Source organism: Scyliorhinus torazame, chromosome 9 (genome assembly GCF_047496885.1).
Source record: "Scyliorhinus torazame isolate Kashiwa2021f chromosome 9, sScyTor2.1, whole genome shotgun sequence".
In the NCBI taxonomy this organism is placed as follows: Eukaryota; Metazoa; Chordata; class Chondrichthyes; order Carcharhiniformes; family Scyliorhinidae; genus Scyliorhinus; species Scyliorhinus torazame.
The window spans coordinates 173,131,354-173,155,731 of NC_092715.1; the positions used below are offsets into that span (position 1 = coordinate 173,131,354).

General features: G+C 50.3%; 1 protein-coding gene across 5 annotated transcripts in view; it reads left to right on the top strand.

The window, feature by feature from the left end:
* The window catches only part of syk (spleen tyrosine kinase), a 458,870-nt gene that overhangs the window by 231,745 nt on the left and 202,747 nt on the right, over nucleotides 1-24,378 (top strand). Inside the window, exon 1 of one of the 5 annotated variants that reach the window (XM_072516818.1) lies at nucleotides 13,618-13,669. The exons of the other annotated variants lie outside the window; for them this stretch is intronic. The gene's annotated coding sequence lies outside the window, so the exon portion shown is untranslated. Of the gene's footprint in view, nucleotides 1-13,617; nucleotides 13,670-24,378 lie in introns of those variants that run through there. 5 annotated transcript variants of the gene reach the window in all.

Consider the following 24,378-nt stretch of genomic DNA (forward strand, 5'->3'; position numbering starts at 1 on the left):
ATAGTCCTTTAGTCAACCCCTTGCAGGAGTCCTCCTATACCTGCAGCCATTCTGACTCTGCTCTGTCCACCTTCTCCACATGAGCTGCCCAGTAGGAGTGCACCAGATTTGGAAGCGCTAAACCCTACTCTTCTTTTACTCTGCCCGGCGCACAATCGCCAAAGGCTCTGTCGCCAATGCAATCAATAGTGGTGATAAAGGGCACTCCTGCCTCGTTTCCCTGTGCAGGCTAAAGTACTCCAAATCCATCCCCTTCATTTGCACACCTGCCGTGGGGGAAGGATAGAATAAACAAACCCATGCCACAAATGGCGGCCCAGGCCCAAACCTCCTCAAAGCTTCAGACAAATACCGCCATTCAACTCGGTCAAAGGCCTTCTCCGCGTCTATTGACACTATCATCTCCAGCACCCTGCTACCCGACTGGAGTCATAACCATGTTCAATACCCTCCTAATGTTGCTCGACAGCTCCTGCCCCTCAGTAAATCCCGCCTGACCTCCTCCAATTGCCTTGCCAGCAACTTGGCCAATATCTTCACATCAGTATTTAGCAACAAAATGGTGCTGTATGACCTACAATCAATCCTTATCTTTCTTTGGAATCAAAGAAATAGAGGCCTGTGACAATGTACCCGGTAACTTCCCCCCCCTCCAGTGCCTCATTAAACACACTCAGGCGGTGTGTTCCCCCAAAAACATTTTGCAAAAAGTGACCAGGAAGCCATCCGGTCCCAGCAACTTCCCCGGCTGCATCGACCTCACCCCCTCCACTATCTCCTGCAAACCTGTGGTTCTTCCAATGCTTGCCACTTGTCCTCTCCCACCTCTTGGAACTCCAACCCTGGTCGGTGTGGTGTTCTTTGTGTTGCTGAGTTCAGGATGGTTGGCATAGTGTTCACAAAGACCACAAAATAGCTTCAACTTGAACAAAGCTATAAATTTATTAACTCTACTAATTTGGATTTGACACACACTCCTGAATAATACAGTTGATTATTAACATATAAACTACACTCATCTACAACTAATCTTAGTACTGTTATAAACTATGATCTGCTCTTACTCACACTATCTTTCCTTCAGTCTGTCTCTAGCTAACTCCTTCACTACTCTCCCTCACGAAGGCTTAGCATCAATGTCTTATATACTTGTAACTGTAGCTCCCTCTCGTGGCTATTCTAGTGATTTCATTAACCCTTGCAGTTCTTACATTTATGATAATACCACAGTCGGGGCCGCCGAATACCTGCGGCCTACGTGCACAATACCCTCCAGCGACCTCTGCCTCCCTTCCCTCTCCACCTTATCCCTACAGGCCTTAAAATAAATCACTTCCCCCAGACCACTGCCTTCAATGCCTCCCAGAACGTGGCCGCAGAGACCTCCCCATCTGATTAAATTCCACATAATTCTTTATGGCCAATTTATGGCTTATCGCAAAACTCTTTATCCGTGAGTAACCCCGAATCAAATCTCCACCTCAGTGTCTGTGCCCGCCCTACCTCAAGCTCACATCTACATAGTGCAGCGCAAGGACTGAAATGACTATGCCTGCAAACTCCATCCCCACCCCACCCTTTCTCTTGGTGGAGAATTCAAGAACCAGGGAAGTGGTAGAAGGTATAGAGGGGACATAAGGGAGAACCTTTTTTTACATGGAGGGTAGTGGAGTCTGCGTTTGCTGCCCAAGTTGGTGGTGGAGGCAGAGACCCTAAACTATTTTTCAAAAGTATCTTAATTGCCTTAATTCCTGTAAACTACAGGGCTATGAACTGGGTGCAGGAAAGTGGGATTAGGAAGGGCACCTGGGTGTCCTTGGGCTGGCATGGACTGAATGGCCTCTTTGTGTGCTGAAACATTACTATGGTTCGATGTCAGAGATCCTTAAAGGCGAACTGGAACCTTGTCCATTGGTGGCCGTTTTTGGGGTCTCAGACTCGCCGGTGCTGCAGATGAGGGTGAAGGCAGATGTTCTCCCCTTTTGCCTTGCTAATAGCCCAGAGGTGAGTTCTGCTTGGGCGAAAGTCTCCTACTCCACCCAGTGCCTCGGCTTGTTTGGGTGACCTCATGGTATTTTTACATTTGGAGAAGGTCAAGTACACCATTAGCAGAGGGGTTCTACTTGAGATGGCAGCTATTCATTTCCTTTTTTTAAAGAGTCAGTCACCATCAGTTGCTTTTTAAAAAATATTTTATTGAGGCATTTATATAAACAACAAACAAAACAAATAAGAGAAGCAAAATTGTACAACACAGTAAATGACCAGCACCCACACTCCCCCCTGCCCTTCCCCTCCTCTCGTCCTTCCAACCCTCTCCCCCCCCCCAGGAGGTTCTGAAATATAAAGAAGAACCTTGGCTGCACTGTCATCTTCACTGTCTGCACCCGTCCCGCCATCGCCAATGGAAGCACATTCCACCTCTTCAAACCCCCCGTCATCTGCTCCACCAACCGAGCCAAATTTAACTTCTGCAGCTGCGCCCAACCCCGCGCCACCAGGATGCCCAAGTACCTGAACGTCGCCCTCACGACCTTGAACGGCAGCTTTCCCAACCTTCCCTCCTGCCCTCTTGTCTCAATTGAGAAGACATTGCTCTTTCCCATATTCAGCTTGTATCTGGAAAATGGGCCAAGTCCGCCAAAATCCCCATTATTCTGCCCAAGCCCCTCAATGGATCCGAAATATATAGCAACAGGTCGTCCACATGCACAAAACCCTGTGCTCGAACCCAATGGCTCTATCACCAAGCCAAAAAGCCACGGTGCAACTCTAAATATCCCAAACTCACCCAGTTCATCCACACACTTGCTACTGGCGTCATATACAGCAACTAGACCCAACCCACAAACCCCTGCCCAAACCTGTACCATCCCAACACCTCCCACACATAATCACATTCTACCCGGTTGAAAGTCTTTTCCGCATCCATCGCTACTGCTGCCTGCACTTCCTGCCCCACTTGGGGCAACATAATCACCATTGAGTAGCTTCCTCACATTTGCTGACAACTGCCTCCCCTCCACAAACTCCGTTTGATCCTCACTTATCAGCCCAGGGACACAGTCCTCGATTAGCGAAGCCAACACCTTCATCAGCAACTTGGTGTCCACATTTAACAATGATATCGGACAGTAGGAGCCGCACTGCTCCGGATCCTTCTCTAACTTCAGCATCAGGGAGATGGACACCTGTGATAGTGTAGTGCGGAGCTCCCCGTCTCCCTAGCCTCATTATATGCCCTCACCAGCAGCGGCCCCAGATGCCCGTCCCAAACCTTTTATAGAACTCCACTGGGAACCCATCCAGGCCTCCATACTCTCCATCACCTCCCTCAACCCAATGGAGGCCCCCAGTGCCTCCACCAGGTCCTCACCCACCTTGGGAAACTCCAACCCCTCCAGGAACTGCCACAATGAAAATGAAATGAAAATCGCTTATTGTCACGAGTAGGCTTCAATGAAGTTACTGTGAAAAGCCCCTAGTCGCCACATTCCGGCGCCTGTTCGGGGAGGCTGGTACGGGAATTGAACCGTGCTGCTGGCCTGCTTTGGTCTGTTTTAAAAGCCAGCGATTTAGCCCAGTGTACTAAACCAGCCCCTGCCCCCCGACTGGCGTCACCTCATCTTCCAGCAACCCCACATTCCGAGTCTGCCCCCCTCCCCCGTTCCACCCGCAAATCCAGCCAGTGTGGCGTGTGTTCTGAAACCACAATCGCCAAATACTCCGAATTGACCACCCCCACCAGCAGCACCGTATTCACCACAAATAATCTGGGGGTACACCCTTTGCACATGGGAAAAGTACAAAATCTCCTTTGCCCCCTGCCTTCCAAACCTCCATGGATCTACCACCCCCCTATCTGCTCCATGAATCCCTTCAGCTCCTTCGCCACTGTTGACTCCTTCCCCGACCTCAAACTTGACCGATCCAAACTTGGCTCAATGATCGTATTAAAATCCCCCCCATCCCTAGATCATCTGGTGCAAGTACAGATCCGGGATTTTCCCCAGCACCCCTGCCTCATAAACTCCACATCATCCCAGTCTAGGGCATATAAATTTACCAAAACCCGGCTTTCCCTCCAACTTCCCACTCACCACCACGAACCTCCCGCCCCGAATCTGCCATAATGTCCCCACCTCGAACGCCACCCGCTTGTTCATCAACACTGCCACCCCTCCACCCCCCCTCATCTTCACATCCAGTCCCGAATGGAACACCTGCCCTACCCATCCTTTCCTCAGCCTTGTCTGGTCCCCTATCTTTAAGTGCGTCGCTTGTACTAAAAAAAAAAGCCACGTTCGCCTTCAGACTCCTCAGGTGTGCTCCCCCCTCCCCTCCCCTGCTGATCAACCAGCCCCCAACCCACGTCACGTGACCGTCCAGGCCCATCCTCGGATGTCCACCGTCATCCCTCCCTTTCCCTCTGCGCTACAACAACCACACCCTTGCCACCAACTAGATGAGCTGCTCCTCGTGCTCCTCCCACCGTCTCCTCCACTTTCTGGATCACCTGGCCCTGGGACTCCAGCCTCTGTTCCACACGATTAATCCCCGCTTTAAGCAGCTCTTCCACGTTGGCTAGGTCCTCCTGTGCTTCCCTTCTCTGCCGGCTGAACTTCTCATTTAAGAAGTCCACCAGCTGCTCCGTCAACCACTGGGTGGCAGGACAGGCCCTTTACCCTCCGCTACCATCACCTCACGGCTCTTAAATTCAATCCCTCTGTTAATGAACGCGAGCACACCATAGGCCTTCTTCACAGCTCTATCCACTTGAGTGGCAACTTTCAAAGATGTATGAACATAGACCCCAAGATCTCTCTGCTCCTCCACATTGCCAAGAACTCTACCGTTAACCCTATATTCCACATTCATATTTGTCCTTCCAAAATGGACAACCTCACACTTTTCAGGGTTAACGGTAGAGTTCTTGGCACGGTAGCATTGTGGATAGCACAATTGCTTCACAGCTCCATGGTCCCAGGTTCGATTCCGGCTTGGGTCATTGTCTGTGCGGAGTCTGCACGTCCTCCCCGTGTCTGCGTGGGTTTCCTCCGGGTGCTCCGGTTTCCTCCCACAGTCCAAAGATGTGCGGGTTAGGTGAATTGGCCAATGATAAATTGCCCTTAATGTCCAAATTGCCCTTGGTGTTGGGTGGAGGTGTTGAGTTTGGGTGTGGTGCTCTTTCCAAGAGCCGGTGCAGACTCGGGGGGCCGAATGGCCTCCTTCTGCACTGTGAATTCAATGATAATCTATGATTAATCTAGGACAAAGGTTCGACACAACATCGTGGGCCGAAGGGCCTGTTCTGTGCTGTATTTTCTATGTTCTATGTTCTATGTTCTATCTTGACCTGTGACGCACAAAGACGCTCTTGCTCCACCAGCTCCCTTCTTCTCGACCCATTCCTGATCCGTGGATCGATCAACCAGTCACACCAGAGGAGTTACACCTTCTCCTGGCACTCCTACACCTTTTTCCATCCAAACTTCCACCCTACGAAAGGTAAAAAAAAATCTACCGTGAGCGGGAGCTACCAAATGTGTGACCGCCCACTCCACAGCCACCACCGGAAGTGTCACCGTCAGTTGTTAGTGTTTTTTTTTAGTTTATTAATGGGAGGGTGTTGGGTTTGAATGTGTTCTTAACTGTTGACTGTTGACTGTTCCTTGTATATAATTTGAAGCATTTGGTGCTTCTTCCTGCCTTAAACAAGAGCATCATAAAGGGGGTGGGGCCAGGGCACATTCCAGGCTTTCAAAGGGATAAATTAACCATTCTTTAAAAGTTACATCCGCCGTGCCTCTCAGTCCAATTGGTTGATGTTAGGACCACCTGGGAGCCAGACTAGGATTGTATCCTTGACTCCCAAGGTGGCCCCCTTTACAATAGAACAGCTCGCTGTTTCCTGGAAACTTGCCCAACTTTCAGTTTGTGTTCAATGTTGGGCAACCTGGGTGTGGCGAGTGCTGTGTTCCCAGTTATTGTAAGCTAAGGGAACTTCCGAGATCCACAAACTTTAGTAGGTTCAACAACAAAAGTCCGGCAGGCATATCTCTGTACTGATACCAGGAAACTTGGGACCCCTGTTCCTGAAGGAATTGAAAGCAAGGCGCAGTGAAAGGTATGCAGAGGTTTTTTAAAAAATCCTGAGTTTCAAGTCCCAAAGAGATAGAAATGTATTTTATGACCAGGTTCAGTGTTAACAAGTTGTGCAAAATCTAAATAACTCTGCTGGTTATTGCATTTCTTAATAGCCAACATCACACCTATGTGCATATTGTCTACAGTAGTATAAAGAGATAGGCGTGATTTAATGGCCGCGTTGCGCTTGAGCGAGATCACGGGAGAGGCCAAAATCGTGAACCGCGGCAAGTGCCATCAGTTAGCGATCTAACTGGCCCACTCCCGTTAGCGAAATCAGGAACACGCCATAGCGTGGCAAGAAACCAATAATCGCCACTTAAGGCCAATCTCCATACAATTAACGGGCAAAGCCCCTATCTAACGGCCTTCCCAGAAAGTTATTACGTGGGAGCCGATTAGTACACCTTTTAAAAAATGTTAAGCTGCCGGAATTGCCGCTGTGGGGACCTGAGGAGGTGAGGAGCCATCTTTGCTCCCGGGCAATGGGGTTCCTGTCCCGGTGCACAGTGGGGTTGGCAGGGGGTGGAGGGGGGGGAGGCTCAGGGGACCAGCCTTGGTCGGGATGGGCCGCCATCAGTGGGGGGCGTGTTGCCCATGGGTGGGGAGGGGTGGGGTGGATATCTTAGCGCATGCGGGTCCCCCATGCCATCCTCTGAATCGTGTGCACCTGTTAAGGGGCAGCCCCCAGCTCCTGCCTGTCTGGTCACCAACCAACCATAACTCCCATCGACCATGGGTGCCTCTGGCCACGTGGCTGAAGGCTATTGCTAATAGGAATTGGCAGTCATGGTTAAGTCAGCACTTCACAGCTCCCAAGTGGATTACCACGGGTAGGCGTGACATGTGCAGTTATTGCTTAGCATCCCAATCAGACCATAATGCCTGGACACTTTGTCTGGACACTGCGGGAGGCAACGCCATGGATACAGCATCCAACATCTGAACTCCCAGGGCTGGGCCCCAGCACCAAGAACGTTTCCACGACCAGAGGGTGGGTGTGTGCACCAACGAGGGGACCAGCGCCCAGTACAGGTAACGTTACGTGCGGGTGTCTGGGATACAGGCTGTGGGTCCGGCGACCAGGGCCCCCCGCTGCAGACTGGGGTGCATGGGCAGGTTGTGTTTGATGGCAGGAGATGTGGGGGGGGGGAGGTGGGATGCAATGGGGGAATGGAGGGTCCCAGGATGGAAGACACCGCTGGTTGTCAGTTTCACACCCGCTCTAATTCCTTATGATATTACACGGGATGGATGATATCTTGGAACCCACAGAGTCTGCCCTCGCAGTGCTGTTGGCAGGCCAGGCGGCCAGACGGTGGAGAAAACAGCAGTCCATGTACAGGGCCCGCCCTACACCCTGAGGACACAGCCGCCCATCAGGCCAGGGAGGAACTCAGAGGGGGAGGCCAGTGACGGCCCCAGGTGTACAGGTGTCGCTAGTCTTCTGTACAGATGATGGGCAATGTACCGCCGGAGGCTCTGCCTCAACAAGGAGATAGTGTGGCACCTGTGCCATGTCAAAGAACAAAGAAAAGTACAGCACAGGAACAGGCCCTTCGGCCCTCCAAGCCAGCGCCGACCATGCTGCCCGTCTGTACTAAAATCTTCTACACTTCTGGGGTCCGTATCCCTCTATTCCCATCCTTTTCATGTATTTGTCAAGATGCCCCTTAAACGTCACTATCATCCATGCTTCCACCCACCTCCTCCGGCACCGAGTTCCAGGCACCCACTACCCTCTGTGTAAAAAAAACTTATCTCGTACATCTCCTCTAAACCTTGTCCCTCGCACCTTAAACCTATGCCCCCTAGTAATTGACCCCTCTACCCTGGGGAAAAGCCTCTGACTATCCACTCTGTCTATGCCCCTCATAACTTTATAGACCTCTATCAGGTCACCCTCAACCTCCTTCGTTCCAGTGAGAACAAACCAAGTTCATTCAATCTCTCCTCATAGCTAATGCCATCCATACCAGGCAACATCCTGGTAAATCTCTTTTGCACCCTCTCTAAAGCCTCCACATTCTTCTGGTAGTGTGGTGACCAGAATTGAACACTATATTCCAAGTGTGGCCTAACTATGGTTCTATACAACTGCATCATGACTTGACAATTTTTATACTCAATGCCCCGGCCAATGAAGGCAAGCATGCCGTATGCCTTCTTGACTACCTTCTTCACCTGTGTTGCCCCTTTCAGGGACCTGTGGACTTGTACACCAAGATCTCTCTGACTGTCAATACTCTTGAGGGTTCTACCATTCACTGCATATTCGCTACCTGCATTGGACCTTCCAAAATGCATTAGCTCACATTTGTCCAGATCAAACTCCATCTGCCATCTCTCTGCCCAAGTCTCCAACAATCTAAATCCTGCTGTATCCTCTGACAGTCCTCATCGCTATCTGCAATTCTACCAACCTTGTGTTGTCCGCAAACTTATTAATCAGAACAGTTACATTTTCCTCCCAATCATTTGTATATACTACGAACAGCAAAGGTCCCAGCACTGATCCCCGCGGAACACCTCTAGTCACAGTCCTCCAATCAGAAAAGCACCCTTCCATTGCTAATCTCTGCCTTCTATGACCTCCCCATCTTGCCAGCTCACCTTTGATCCCGTGTGCATTCACCTTTTGTACCAGTCTGCCGTGAGGGACCTTGTCAAAGGACTTACTGAAGTCCATATAGACAACATCCACTGCCTTACCTGCACCAATCACCTTTGATGATTTGCAGACTTGGCATCATCTGGTGGAGGAGGATACCCGCACATGGTGACCGTCAAGGCCACCACAGCTCTGAACCTCTACCCCTCAGAGTCATTCCAGGGTTCGAGTGGGTACTTTTGTGACATCTCACAAGCTGCAGCCCACAAGTGCATCCATTAGGTCACGGATGCCCTGTTGCCCAGACAGCAGACTATATAAACTTTGACATGGAGCACGCCCAACAAGATGCCCGGGCAGCAGGATGCCCAGGTCACGCATGTCGCCTTACACTCACCAAGCCATCAGGGAGTATCCTACATCATCATATTAATAATAATCTTTATTAGTTATCGCAAGTAGGCTTACATTAACACTGCAATGAAGTTACTGTGAAATCAACTGGAAGGGGTTCCATTCCCTGAACACCCAGTCGTGTGCGACCACAACATGGGCGGCACGGTGGCACAGTGGTTATCACTGCTGCCTCACAGCTTCAGGGACCCGGGTTCGATTTTGACCGGTTTTTACCTTGGGTGACTGTGTGGAGTTTGCAATTTCTCCCCGTGTCTGCGTGGGTTTCCTCCGGATCCTCCAGTTTCCTCCCACAGTCCAAAGATGTGCAGGTTAGGTGGATTGACTATGCTAAATTGGTCCTAGATTAAGGTTATGGGGATAGTGTCGGCTTTGGGTCTAGTTAGGGTGCTCTTTCAGAGGGTCGTTGCAGACTTGATGGGCCGAATGGTCTCCTTCTGCACTGTAGGGATTCTATGATTCGAAGATCATACAACAGCTATATGCTGGGGCAGTTGGACTACCTCAGGATGGTTGGTTGGCCCTTGGGAGAATAGGGGTACCTGCTGAGGACCTGGCTAATGGCCCCAGTAATGAGGCCCAAGACTGAAGCGGAAATGGATACAACGAGGCCCATGAGGCCACCCGGACTGTCATTGAGCGGTGCATCGGACTCCTCAAAATGCAGTTCCGATGCCTCGACCACTCTGGTGGTGCACTGCAGTACACTTCCCAGAGGGTCGCCCTCTTTGTGGTGGTCTGCTGTGCTCTCCACAACCTGGTACAGCAGCAGGGCGAAATGCTGGAGGTGGAGGGTGAGGAAGAGAAAGAGGATGAGGAGTTGCCAGACCAAGAAGGGCTGGAGGACGAACCCGGGGAGTTCTCCAGGACCGGATGGAGGATAGGTGGCAGCGGCGAGGGTCCAGCAAGCCCAGAGGCCCTTATCCTCACCCACTTCACACAGGACATGGCCTTCCCCGTCCTTCCCCCCTACCCCCAGGGTCTGTGTAACACCCCCTGTTAAAAAAGAGTCCGGCGGGGGTGGTGGCTTGATACTACAAACATGGCAACGGGGTAGAATTAGTTATGGAGGTTCCGTAATACCTCTGTACAGCGTTTTGTAACTATTCACAATTCTATTAACTATTTACAATTTATGATTTAAATTTAAAATGAAGCAATCAGTCGATCGGGGGCCCTGGTCGTCCTCTGTGATCGTCGAAGCTCTGGTGGTGACGCCGGTGAAGGCTCGGGCGTCTGTGACTGTGGGAGCGTGGCTTCGATCTCTGTGGCAGCTTCGACACCCCTAGACAGCACTGGTGGGGAAAACGGTTGACCTGGGAAGGGAGCGCCTGCGGGGTGCGTCGGTGGGTGGGGGGGCCTAGACGGGGCCGGCGGAAGGACCGATCCTCCTGTAAGGTGCCCTGGTGGGGGGGAGGGGGGGACTGGTGGCTGGGGTGTGCGTGGGGCTCCGGCGGGCGCAAGGTCTCATAGGGAGACCGTATCTTGTCGGCCGTCGGGGTATGCCACGTAGGGTCCGACTTGTGCGCCCGCACGTGTTTTCGGAGCAGGATGGGTCCGGGATCTACCAGCCAGGTCAGGAGCGAGGTCCCAAAGGAGGACTTCCTGGGGAAGACGAGGAGACGTTCATGAGGTGTCTGGTTGGTTGTGGTACAAAGCAGTGACCGGATGGAGTGGAGGGCATCCGGGAGGACTTCCTGCCAGCGGGAGACTAGGAGATTCCTGGACCGTAGGGCCAGTAGGATGGTCTTCCAGACCGTTCCGTTCTCCCTCTCTACCTGTCCGTTACCCCGGGGGTTGTAACTGGTCGTCCTGCTCGAGGCGATGCCCTTGTTGAGCAGGAATTGACGCAGTTCGTCGCTCATAAAGGAGGACCCCCTATCACTATGTATGTAGGCGGCGAACCCGAACAGTGCAAAGATGCTATGGAGGGCCTTGATGACGGTGGTTGCGGTCATGTCGGGGCAGGGGATGGTGAATGGGAACCGGGAGTACAAAGAACAAAGAAATGTACAGCACAGGAACAGGCCCTTCGGCCCTCCAAGCCCGTGCCGACCATGCTGCCCGACAAAAAAGTACGCGTCAATCACGTTCAGGAAGTATGTGTTGCGGTCGGTGGAGCGGATGGGCCTTTGAAGTCCATGCTGAGGCGTTCAAAGGGACGGGATGCCTTTATCAGGTGTGCTTTCTCTGGCCGGTAGAAGTGCGGTTTGCACTCCGCGCAGATTTGGCAGTCCCTGGTGGCTATCCTGACCTCCTCGATGGAGTAGGGCAGGTTGCGGGTCTTGATAAAGTGGAAAAAGCGAGTGACCCCCGGGTGGCAGAGGTCCTTGAGGAGGGCTCGGAGGCGGTCCACTTGTGCGGTGGCACATGTGCCGTGGGACAGGGCATCAGGAGGCTCGTTTAGCTTCCCGGGACGATACAAGATCTCGTAGTTGTAGGTGGAGAGTTCAATCCTCCACCGCAAGATCTTAATCGTTTATTATCTTGCCCCGCTGTGCATTATCGAACATGAAAGCAACCGACCGTTGGTCAGTGAGGAGAGTGATTCTCCTGCCGGCCAGATAATGCCACCAATGTCGCACAGCTTCTACTATGGCCTGGGCCTCCTTTTCGACTGAGGAGTGGCGGATTTCGGAGGCAGCACTAGCTACCCTGTGGCTGACCCTCCGAGCCCCTCGGGGAACAGGGCATCCCGTCTGATCTAGACCACATCCAACAATCTGGCCAGGTCGGCATCCCCAAATCGTTGGGCTGGTCTCCTCGGTGGCATGGCTTCGAGCTGTGTGGTGTTTGCTGTGCTGGATCGGTTTAACTTCTGCTCTCACTTGTTAGCAGGGAGCTGGTGGGCGCAGTCCTGGCGAATCAGCTCTGGGAGGTGTCGGCGGGATCATCATTTGCGGCGTGAAGCCCGTGGGGCCTTTTTAATTGGTCCAATTAACGTTTAAAAGTGACAGCCTTGCCAGACCGAGCATCGGGTAGCTAACAATAGTTCCCACTCGCTACCACTGTTAGAAACCTTTCCATTAAATCACACCCAAATAGTCCAGTCCTTGTTTTGAGAGAGACACAGCCATTCCCCTGGCATTTTATTTTTTTGTGGTAAATTAGCTTGCTGACAGGACCATGTACGAAATAGAGTGTTAGCACATGGCTGTAAAAGATGATATAATAAATGTGCTCTATATTGTAATTGTTTTAAGTGGAATCAGGACCTGCAGGTCTTTTTCACACCTACCAAGTGCCATCTTTAAATGCAATATTGTATTTTCATGCAAATTTTGCAATCATATTACTTTGAACCAAAGAGAAGTGAAACTGTTGATCTAGATGTTTTTTTCCAATAATAAAATTTAATTCAGTTCAGTGGAATAGCATTCACAAGGGAGGCGAACATTGAATGCGTTTCGCAACCAGGTGGATAATTATACATTATGAAAAAAAGCTTTTTTGTAAAACGGTGATTTGCTCGTCAGAGATATCACTCTGTCACCACGGGTTGATGAGGGCAACCTCCATCATTGTGAGCCAAAATAATTGATTTTTAAAAAGTACAAAGTTAGTGTAGCTCTGCTCTTTATTTAAAAACATGGGGCGGGATTCTCCCAACGGGCGGCTGAGTGCCGACGCCGGAGTAAAAACAGGAGTGTTTTACTCCGGCGATGCGCCCGTTCCGGGAACTCATTCTGCGGCCCACAGGGGGCTAGGACGGCGCTGGAGCGGCCTACGCTGCTCTAGCTGCCGATCCCGGCCTGAACCCGGTGCCGTGGGGTCCGCGCATGCGCAGTTGGGCCGGCACCAACTAGCGCATGCGCAGTGAGTTTTTCCCTGCACCGGCCCCGACGCCAAATGGCGCAAGGCTACAGGAGCCAGTACGGAGGAAAAGAGGCCGGTGGGCAGAGAGGCCGGCCTGCTGATTGGTGGGCCCTGATGGTGGGCCAGGCCACTACGGAGGCCCCCCAGGGGTCTGAACCCCCTCCCCCCCCCCCCTCCCACAGGCTGCCCCCGGACCCTTCAACCCCGAGGTCCCGCCGGCTCAGAGGATGTTAGAACAGCCGGCCCGGGCTGGAGAATCTGCGCATACCCCGACCGGCGCTGCGCCGACCATGTCAGTGCCGATTCTCCGCACTGCGGAGAATTGCATCGGGGCAGCGTGGCACGATTCACGTGGTGCGGCGCCGATTCTCCGTCCCGGCAGGGGGTCGGAGAATTCCGTCCTAAATCTATATTCTGTTGTTCTTTCTGAAAGGTGTTGGTGGGGTTAAGCATCCTCAGCCAGCCTAATTCTTGACTGGACTCATTCTGGGAGGTGTCGGTGGAAGTCCCGAGATGGAATGCCGGCGGCGCAGTGCGTGAATGGCTTCTATGATATTCTCTAAGTCTGAATAAAGACTGTAGACTTACAGTTACCACAAACACTTCATTCAAAGGGTTTGTTCTGCTTCCAGAGCTCAACTAGATGTAAAACAGTCAAGAGGTATGACCAGTGAAGCTAAGGTAAGCTGCCTATGCTGAGCTGTCTCTGTGTGCTGCTGCTCACTAGCTCTGTGCTTCTAAAAGAGGCGGATCCTGCCTTGGGCTCGACCGTCTCTGATGCTGCCCTCTAATGATGCTGTGGCTGTTACATCTGTCTGTAGTCCCTGGTGTATGTGCAGATGTATGTACAGATGTACAGATCACTACATGTGATCTGTAGTGATTTGATATGTTTTCTAGACTGGCCGCAAGAAAACTGGACATAACAAGTGGTGAGAATAAGCAAATCTGCCCACTGTGAAAATGATAAAGTAATTGTCATGCGAGAGTGCCTTTAAGAACTGGATGTTTAAGTAAGGTACCTTTAAGAAAACAGTGATGTCATAGAGTGGGTGGAGCTCACCTCATTTCAGCCATTTTGCAGGTTTTTAGTTTCAGTTTAAAAAGAGCCTGGCTGTTTTTGCTGAAAGCAGTTTAAAAGTGCCTGGCTGTTTTGCTGGAGCTGAAGGCAACCAAGCTAATATATCTCTGCTATTCTACTGAATATATATATATCCTTTAACCTGATGTGATACTGTTTAAAGGTGTTAAGTCTCTTGGAAGTTTGAAGGAACGGTTTAAGGAGTTATTTACTGTTGCAATATTTTCTGAGTTATCTTTGAAGTAAGGGGTGTTAAGTTGAGTTCATGGAATAAACAGTGTTTTGTGTTTAAAAACCCACGTGTCCATAATTGTAATCCCACACCTAGGGAAAAAGCCGTGTGCTAGGAAAAGCAACAAATCCATTAAAGGGTGAGGTTGGTTGAACTCCATGATACATTTTGGGGTTCTGAAAGGCCTCGCCCATAACATAACACAGAAACAATTAACAGTGTTATGAGTCCATCGTGAGAAATGTTCATATTCGTCTTGTGGGTGTGTTGAAGTGTCGTTACAAATCTAGCCGGTCGGGTGACTTACAGCTTCTGCTGGAGCGTCTTAACGGTGGTGGTGGGGATATCGGTTTGATGTCATCAAGAGTACTGTCTAGCGTTGCGTGGCGAGGAACATCCTGTGGACTAATGGACTTGGTCAAGCCCAGTGTGGGAAACACCAGCATTGTAGGCCGAAGCATTAACAGATCCCGGCGGTTACGGCGAAAGAGTACTCCCGCCGACGACTTGACAATGTAGGACCGCGATGCCTCCTGCCTGATCACCGTGGCTAGCTCAGACCATCCGCCTTCTAGGTCCCTGATCCTGACGATGTCACCCATGTTCAGTGGCTTGAGTGGGATCACATGTTGATCGTAGTATTGTTTTTGTTTGGACCGTAGTACCCGCATTTTGTCGAGTACCAGAGCGTTATCGGAGTCTCGGAATTGAATCGCCGGTAGGGTTGTCCGGATGTCCCTGCCGAAGAGCATCATGGCGACAGTCCTGAGCTCAATGGGGTTGCTCGGTAGGACAACAGCGCTAGGTTGATGTCCTTGCTAATAAGTAGTTTAACAATGTGGACACCCTTTTCCACTTTGACTGGGTAGCGCGGACTGGATGTTACATGCCGAAAGCTGTAGCGGTCTGAGAACACTTTCCATTCCCAGCTCGCAAAGCAGGGACTATTATCTGACATCACCACACGTGGGATTCCATGTCGCATGAATGTCTCCTGGCACGCCTTGATGACAGATGAAGATGTGAGATCATGGAGTTTCAGTACCTCCGGATAGTTGGAGTAATAGTCCATGATCAAGACGTAATCACGCCCTGTGGCATGAAATAGGTCAATGCCCACTTTTGTCCACGGCGCCATTGTGAGTTTGTGTTGCTGCAGTGGTTCTTTGCACTGTGCTGGTTGATGTCTGTGACAGGTGTCACATGTCATGACCATGTCCGTTATGTCTTGATTCATGACGGGCCAGTACACAGCCGGTCGTGCTCGCCTTTTGCATTTCTCAATTCCTAGGTGGCCTTCATGAATCTTACGTCGTATCTCGGAGTGTGTCCGGAATCACAATCTGCGCATTGCGTAGCAGCAAGCCGTCAACTTCAATCAGTTCTGACTTGACATTCTAAAATTGTGGACATTGTCCCCTCGTCCAACCGTGCTGGAGTAGGTGCAGCACCCTCCGTAAGGTTGCGTCTTTCTGCGTCTCTTGTCAGATTAGGCAAAGCTTCTCATCCGAAGCAGGCAAATTCTCCATGCATAACTGTGTTTGGGCCTCATTTTCCCTGATGGGGGCTGGTGGTGTGCTGTCAGTGCCAATTGATCGGGACAGTGCGTCAGCAATGGCACGGTCTCTTCCCGGGGTGTATACTAGGGTGAAATCATACCTTCGCAGCTTCATCATGATGCGCTGCAGACGAGGTGTCATGCCATTTAGATCCTTGTCTATGATATGGATCAACAGTCTGTGGTCAGCTTCCACTATGAACATGGGCAGGTCGTACACATAGTTATGGAACGTCAAAATCCCAGTGAGGAGTCCGAGACATTCTTTTTCGATTTGTGCATATCTGCACTCAGTTGTGGTCATGGTCTGGACGCGTATGCCACTGGGACCCAGTCAGACTGGCCGTCCTGTTGGAGGAGAACGGCGCCAATCCCGTCCTGGCTGGCATCAGTGGCGATCTTGGTGGGTCTGGTTGCGGCAAAGAAAGCAAGGGTCAGTGCCCTCGTTAGTTGCTGTTTGAGATCCACCCATTCATTTTGGTGTGTCCACTCAAATGCAGTGGTCTTTCGTAGGAGATTGCGTAAAGCTGCCGTCCGTGCGGACAGGTTTGGGATGAACCTGCCGAGGAAGTTGACGAAGCCCAGAAATCGTAGCACTGCCTTCGTGTCGTGTGGTGTCTTCATGGTCCATATTGCAGCGATTTTCGCCTCATCAGGGCTGACACCCTGAGATGATATGGTGTCACCCAGAAAGGTTACAGACTCCTTCGCAAATGTGCATTTTGCCTGGTTCAGTTTCAAACCGTATTTATGAATCCTCTGAAACACCTTCTTCACAGGACAGAGGTGTTCTTCTTCAGTGGTGGTCCATATGATGATGTCATCCAGATAGACTCTGACACCCTCGATCATTTGCTCCATTATCCTGTGGAAGATCTCTGACGCAGAGATAATGCCAAAGGGCATGCGATTGAAGCAGAAATGTCCAAATGGTGTGTTGAACGTACACAGTAATCTGCTCGAATCATCGAGCTGTATCTGTGAAAACCCCTGCGAGGTGTCGAGTTTGGTGAAGATATGAGCATTCGCCATCTCAGATGTGATCTCTTCACGTTTGGGGATGGGGTAGTGTTCCCTGCGAATGTTCTGGTTCAGGTCCTTCGGGTCTATGCATATGCGAAGATCTCCAGAAGGTTTCTTAACACAGACAATGGAGTTAACCCAGTCAGTCGGCTGTGTGACTCGCGATATTACGCCTTGTGACTGCAGTCTGTTGAGTTCCGCTTTCAACTTCTCCCGCAGTGGAGTTGGAACCCTCCTGGGCGGCTGAATGACAGGTTTGGTGTCTGCCTTCAGCATGATTTGTATTGGCAGGGTAGGGTGCCCATGCCTTTGAATACGTCGGGGGTATTCTTGTAGCGTGCTGTGGATTTTAGCTTCCAGGCTTTGTGGATCCTGGGTGTGCATGTAAATGCATTGCACCAGCCGCAAGTCTTTGCAGGCCTGAGGGCCTAACAGTGATGATTTATTGTCATCTACAATCTCGAATCATAGCTGCTTGCGTATCGTCTTGTTGTCCACCCGGAGATGGCACGATCCCTTTGAGGCGATCTGATTGCCGTTGTAGTCCTTCAGCCGACATGCAGCGGGTATTATTTCATGGTCTCCTGGAGTTGAATGGAGATCCTTATTAGTGAGGAGGTTAGCTGAGGCCCCAGTGTCGAGCTTGAAGACTAATAGAAAGTCATTGACTTGCACAGTCGCAGTCCACTCACTGCTGGAATCAATGCTGTTGACCGGGTGAGGTGTGGCGATTGTTACATGTTCCACAATCGTCTCGATCGTGTCCACGACAAGCAAGTTGGCGCAAGCGAGGTTGCCCACATCCGAGGAATACTCATCATTGGTTTTTTTGTGCTCCGTTGAGTCTATGCTTTTTACATTGAAGTTCATGTGTTTCTGTCCTGTTGTCTTCATTTGCAGTGCAGCTCTGCACTGTGAGGCAAAGTGGTTGTATTTGCCACACTTTAAACATTGTTTTCCAGAAGCTGGACATTGCCCTTTTAAGTGCGCGTGTCCGCAGCGGGGACACGTCATGATGCTGTCCCTCCACGCTCGCGCATGCGCAGTAGGCCTTTCTTCCGTGTCAGATTTTCGGGAGAACTGCGCATGCGCGTGGCCTGCATCCAGGTTCGCGCGCACGGGATTGCCGTTCGAGGAGCACCTTCTGGAAGCCTGGGCCACCATTTTGACGGATTCGACCTCGTGGTGAAGGCCTTGGTCCCGGTAAGTAAACTCCTCATATTCTTCTTTAAATTTTTCATAAGTAGAGCATCTTTGCATGGTTGTTTCTGGGGTTAGGTCTTTTCATTTTAATAAGGATTTTCCAAGTCCCTCATCAGGGGCATCATTCTCCGACCCCCCAGCGTGTCGGAGAATGGCCGTTGGCCGCCGTGAATCCTGACCCGCCGGTTGCCGAAGTCTCCGGTACCGGATATTCGGCGGGGGCGGGAATCGGGCCGCGCCGGTTGGCGGGCCACCCCGCTCGATTCTCCGGCCTGGATGGGCTGAAGTCCCGCCGATAAATTGCCTGTCCCGCCGGCGTAAATTAAAGTACCTATTTACCGGCGGGACAAGGCAGCGTGGGCGGGCTCGGGGGTCCTGGGGGGGCGCGGGGCGATCTGACCCCGGGGGGTGCCCCCACGGTGGCCTGGCCCGCGATCGGGGCCCACCGATCCGCGGGCGGGCCTGTGCCGTGGGGACACTCTTTCCCTTCCGCCTCCGCAACGGTCTCCACCATGGCGGAGGCGGAAGAGACTCTCCCCACTGCGCATGGGCAGGAAACTGTCAGTGGCCGCTGACGCTCCCGCGCATGCGCCGCCCCGACATGTCATTTCCGCGCCAGCTGGCAGGGCAACAAAGGCCGTTTCCGCCAGCTGGCGGGGCGGAAATCCCTCCGGCGTTGGCCTAGCCCCTCAATGTTGGGGCTCGGCCCCCAAAGATGCGGAGCATTCCGCACCTTTGGGGCGGCGCGATGCCTGTCTGATTGGCGCCGTTTTGGGCGCCAGTCGGCGGACATCGCGCCGTTTGGGGAGAATTTTGCCCCAGATATACCATTGACTATCTGGTCTCTGATGAGGGGGTCACAGAGGTTTTAAAAGTTGCAGGATTGAGCTAATAATTTTAAATCCGTTACAAAACTGCTGAAAGATTCTCCCCATTTTTGTAAACGCCTGGTGAACTTGAATCTTTCAAATATCTCATTGACTTCAGATTGACAGTGGGTTTCAAATTTTTTGATGATTATTTCCAGCTTGCCCTTGTCCTCCCCTTCCAGGTAGGTAAAGAAATTATATATTTCTAATGCCTGCGGCCCTGCCAGGATAAGAGCAAGGCTATCTTCCTGGCATCAGACGCTGAGGTTAGATCCTTAGCTTCTAGATATATTTTTAACTGTTGTATAAAAAGTTTCCAATTGGAATGCATATTACCCATGGTCTTGAGCAGGCGTGGAGGTTGGATTGGGTCCATCGTGCCGATTGGTATCTGAATGCTGCGAGGCCTTCCTTGGTCGAATATCTGATTTAAGTTCTCTTCTCTTGCTGGTGTTTAGCTCGCTTGCTGAAATCACTCCTGGTACTATATGTTATTCTCTAAGTCTGAATAAAGACTGTAGACTTACAGTTAACACAAACACTTTATTCAAAGGGTTCGCTCTGCTTCCAGAGCTCAACTAGATGTAAAACAATCAAGAGTTATCACCAGTGAAACTAAGGTAAACTGCCTTTGCTGAGCTGTCTCTGTGTGCTGCTGCTCACTAGCTCTGTGCTTCTAAAAGAGACAGATCCTGCCTTGGGCTCGACCCTTTATACCCGCCTCTGATGCCCTCTAATGATACTGTGGCTGTTACATCTGTCTGTAGTCCCTGGTGTATGTGCAAATGTATGTACAGATGTACAGATCACTACAGCTTCCACGGGAGCGCAAGAGTAGAAAAGGAACCCAAACCTCTGTTGAACCCACTGCCAAAGCCCATTTCGTACCAGCTCAAACTTCCTGTAGAAATTCTCACCAAGGCAATTTAAAAAAAAATCCATCTCTCTAACTTTCGACCAATGTCTTGTACATATTTGGTTTAGGATTTTTTTTTCTAGCAGCAGCACTCGCTGCGTTTACCTCCTCGAGTCACTTGGTGGGAGACAAAACATTGGGCGTGATTCTTCCGCCTCGTTGCGTGCTCGCTTGAGTGACACGAGGCCGTGAATAGTGGGAGAGGCAGAAAACGAGAACCACGTCTGGAGCCAAACAGTTTGCGATGCAACCGGCCCACTCCCCCAGGCGAAATCGGGATCTCACCCCGTAGCGTGGCGTGAAACCAATTATCACTGCTTAAGCCCTATTTCCAGACAATTAATGGGAGCCACCCCTTATCCAACGGCATCCTTTCATTCATCGGCCTCCCCAGCAAGTGGCACCAATTAGTACTCCTTTAGAAAAACGTATACCTGGCAAAGGGCTTCTGTATGGAGCTGAGGAGGTGAGTAGCCATCATTGCTCACAGGCAAAGAACGTTGGGCTTGCCACACCAGTGCTCAGTGGGGGGGGAACCTTGGCTAGGGGTGGGCCGCCATGGGAGGGTGGGGGGCAGAGGCACTGGGGGCAACTGCCCATGGCACCACCTTGCCAACCCTTGGATCGTGTAGTGCCTGTTCCGTGGGAAAACCTTGCCCCTGCCCGTCTCCTGCACCGACCACCCATAACCCCACCAACTGCCAAGGCCTCTGTTGTATGCCTGAGGCTACTGATAATAGTGAATTGGCAATCATGGTTAAGTGAGCACTTCACACAACCCAAATGGATCCCCATGGGTGGGCGGGCCGTGAAGCATGTGGGAGTCATTGCCTAGAATCCCAGTCAAACCACGATGCCTTGACACTGGTACAGATGCAGACCACAGCAATCTCTTCGCTTTTCACTCAAAATGTTCTTTTCGACCATTTTCCCTCTTGTGTGGTGGACTTTTCCATCCTGGAAATTTTTTAATGGTTCATCTAGGTTGGCCAAAAGGTACAAGAGGGTACAAATAACCCTACTCATTTTAAATTATGGCTCAGTTAAAGATCATTCCAGTGCCTTCAATGTAAATGGAGAAATGAGACAGATATCATACAATAAATACTTACTTAGAAAATCCTTCCTCCACTTCACAACCATGTGCTCCTCACCCATGTTCTTTATATTGCTTTACGAAGGGTGGAGATTTGAGTGAAAAGTGGAGTAATTGCTATTTTGCCTTCACTTGTAAACAGAATCCTCCAATAAAAATGGCCGCACTGGAAACAGCATTGGGGAAATAACGTACCGGTCTGTGCTGGTATTTCTGGGCCTAGTCCACCTCCACTTGTAGCCTCAGTGGGCCCAAAAATTCAACCCATAGGGTCTAGCATTCAGCATGCCCACCTGACCAATTATTTTCTTGTCCACTTTGGAAACCACATAGAAAGTCACATGATGCAGTGCTGCGGAGCACCAATATACTTTTTGTGGACTCGTGGGAAGTGTGTCCATGCCTTAAGATCCTCTTAATACTAAATTATCAATCGCTGAGCTTGCAGTTTTGTTTTAGCATGTGCAGTAATCACCAAACTAGGCAATAGCTTTCGCAGTGGCTAAATGGAGCTCTCTCAGCCCTCTGCTGGAATTTGTCAAAGAGCAGTCTTCGGGGTACACCGCAGCTGGTATCCGGGTTCCTAACAAGGCTCCATTTGTCCCAATTTGTTGCACAAAGGCCTGCAGTATTGTTGCCATGTTGATGGTTGTTCAGTCAGGTCAGAAATACAAACCTGTCACTGGGATCTGGAATTCTATAAACCAAAGCTCTAAGGTTCGAGCTAGAATACACCAGTAAGCTTACCATTGGTAAGTTGTGCTATGTTAGCAGAATTACATTACCATGTGGTTGATTTCTCCTCCGATGCTGAGCATCAGTCAAGCCAGCCTTTTACTGGCATCCAGGACACAATTTTAGATATTTGGAAATGAGAAACAAAAATTGGCCTCAGTTCAGATCATTCAACTGTTGAATGCTTTGGAAGCTTTCGCAGCAATTTGTGTTCCTTCAAGCCACTCTCATTAGATGGCAAAACTTGAAGGGAATGCTCGGTTTATCTGATCTTTAATTTATTTTCCTGGCCCACCAGTTGTTCTTTTTTCTCTGTGGAAAAGGGATGCAGAATCAAGTTTCAATTCAAATACTCTGAAGATAACACTGAATCCATACACTATACATAAATACTTTTTGTTAGGAGGTCTGCCACAGTGGTAGCATTGCTGCCTCAGAGCTTCAGGTTGATGATACCCTCCATCATGTTGTGTGGCATTATGACCGTGTTAAATGGGATAGATTTCGAACAAACCTAGCATCTTAAGAGTGGGAAACAATGAGGCGCTGTAGGCCATCAGCAGCAGAAGAATTGTACTCAATCACAATCTGTAACCTTCTGGTCCAGCATATCCTCCATTCTACCATTCTACAACATGGGACTACATGCGTGCCAGACAGAAAACACAGCAAGTGACAGAGCTAAGCGATTGCACAATCAGTGGCTCTGTAGCCCCGCCACACCTAGCTGTGAATGATGGTGGACAATTAAACAACCCACTGGAGGAGGAGGCTCCACTGATATCCACATCCTCAATGATTGCGGAGCCAGCACCACAGTGTAAAAAATGAGGCTGAAGCATTTGTTACAATCTTCAGCCAGAAGTGCAGGGATGATATCCATCTCTGGCTCCTCCAGAGGTCCCAAGCATCACAGATTTCAGCCAATTCAATTTTATTCTGCATGCTATCAGGCACTGGATATTTAAAAGCTACAGATACTGACAATATTCTGGCAATAGTACTGAAGACTTGTTCTCTGGAACCTTCCGTGCCCCTAGTTAACCTGTTCCAGTACAGCTCCAAGACTGGCATGCACCTAGCAATGTGGAAAATTGTCCAGGTATGTCCTGTACACAAAAAGCAAGACCAATCTAACTTTTCCAATTGCTACCCTATCAGTCTAATCTCAATCATTACTAAAATGCTGGAAGAGATCTTCAGCAGTGCAATCAAGTGGCATTTGCTTAGCAATAACCTATTCACTGACGCTCAGTTTAGGTTCCACCAGGGCCACTCGGCTTCAGACAGCATTACTACAGCCTTAGTTCAAATATGGACAAAAGAACAGAACTCCAGAGGTGAGGTGAGGGTGACTGCCCTTGACATCAAGGCTGCCTTTGACCGAGTGTGACACCAGGAGCCTTAGTAAAACTGGATGGAGTCGATTGGAATTGGAGGAGGGGGTGGTGTGGGGGAGGAGAGAGGAAATGGAATTTTGTCCTTCATTGCTAGAGGGATGGAGCTTAAGACTAGGGAGGTTCTGCTGCAATTGTATAAGGTGCTAGTGAGGCCACACCTGGAGTATTGTGTTCAGTTTTGGTCTCCTTGAGAAAGGACGTACTGGCACTGCAGAGGAGATTCACTAGGTTAATCCCAGAGCTGAAGGGGTTGGATTACGAGGAGAGGTTGAGTAGACTGGGACTGCACTCGTTGGAATTTAGAAGGATGAGGGGGGATCTTATAGAAACATATAAGATTATGAAGGGAATAGATAGGATAGATGCGGGCAGGTTGTTTCCACTGGTGGAAAGCAGAACTAGGGGGCATAGCCTCAAAATAAGGGGAAGTAGATTTAGGACTGAGTTTAGGAGGAACTTCTTCACCCAAAGGGTTGTGAATCTATGGAATTCCTTGCCCAGTGAAGCAGTAGAGGCTCCTTCATTAAATGTTTTTAAGATAAAGATAGATAGTTTTTTGAAGAATAAAGGAATTAAGGGTTATGGTGTTCGGGCCGGAAAGTGGAGCTGAGTCCACAAAAGATCAGCCATGATCTCACTGAATGGTGGAGCAGGCTCGAGGGGCCAGATGGCCTACTCCTGCTCCTAGTTCTCATGTTCTAAATGCACCACTGGTTGGATTCACACTTAGCACAGCTCCAGGACATCTCTGCAGGGTAATGTTCTAGGTCCAACCAACTTTCAGCTGCTTCATCAATTACCGTCTTTCCATCATAAGGCAGGAAATGGGGATGTTCGCTGTTTGTCAGCACCATTCGTGACTCCTCAGATACTGAAGCAGTCCATGTCCAAATGAAGCAAGACGAGGACAATATCCAGACTTGGGTTAATAAGTGACAATAAACATTTTTGCCACACAACTGCCAGGCAATGACCATCTCCAACAAAAGAGAACCCAACCATCATCACTTGACATTGAATCCTGCACTATTGGGGGTTACTATTGACCAGAAACTTAATTGGACTCACCATATAAATACTGTGGCTACAAGAGCAGGTCAGATACTAGGAATCCTGTGGTGAGTAACTCACCACCTGACTCAAAAACAGTCCACACAAATCAGGAGTGTGATGGATCCTTGCCTGGATGAGTGCAACTGCTACAACGGGGGGGGGGCATGGTAGCAAAGTTGCTTCACAGCTCCAGGGTCCCAGGTTCGATTCCCCGCTGGGCCACT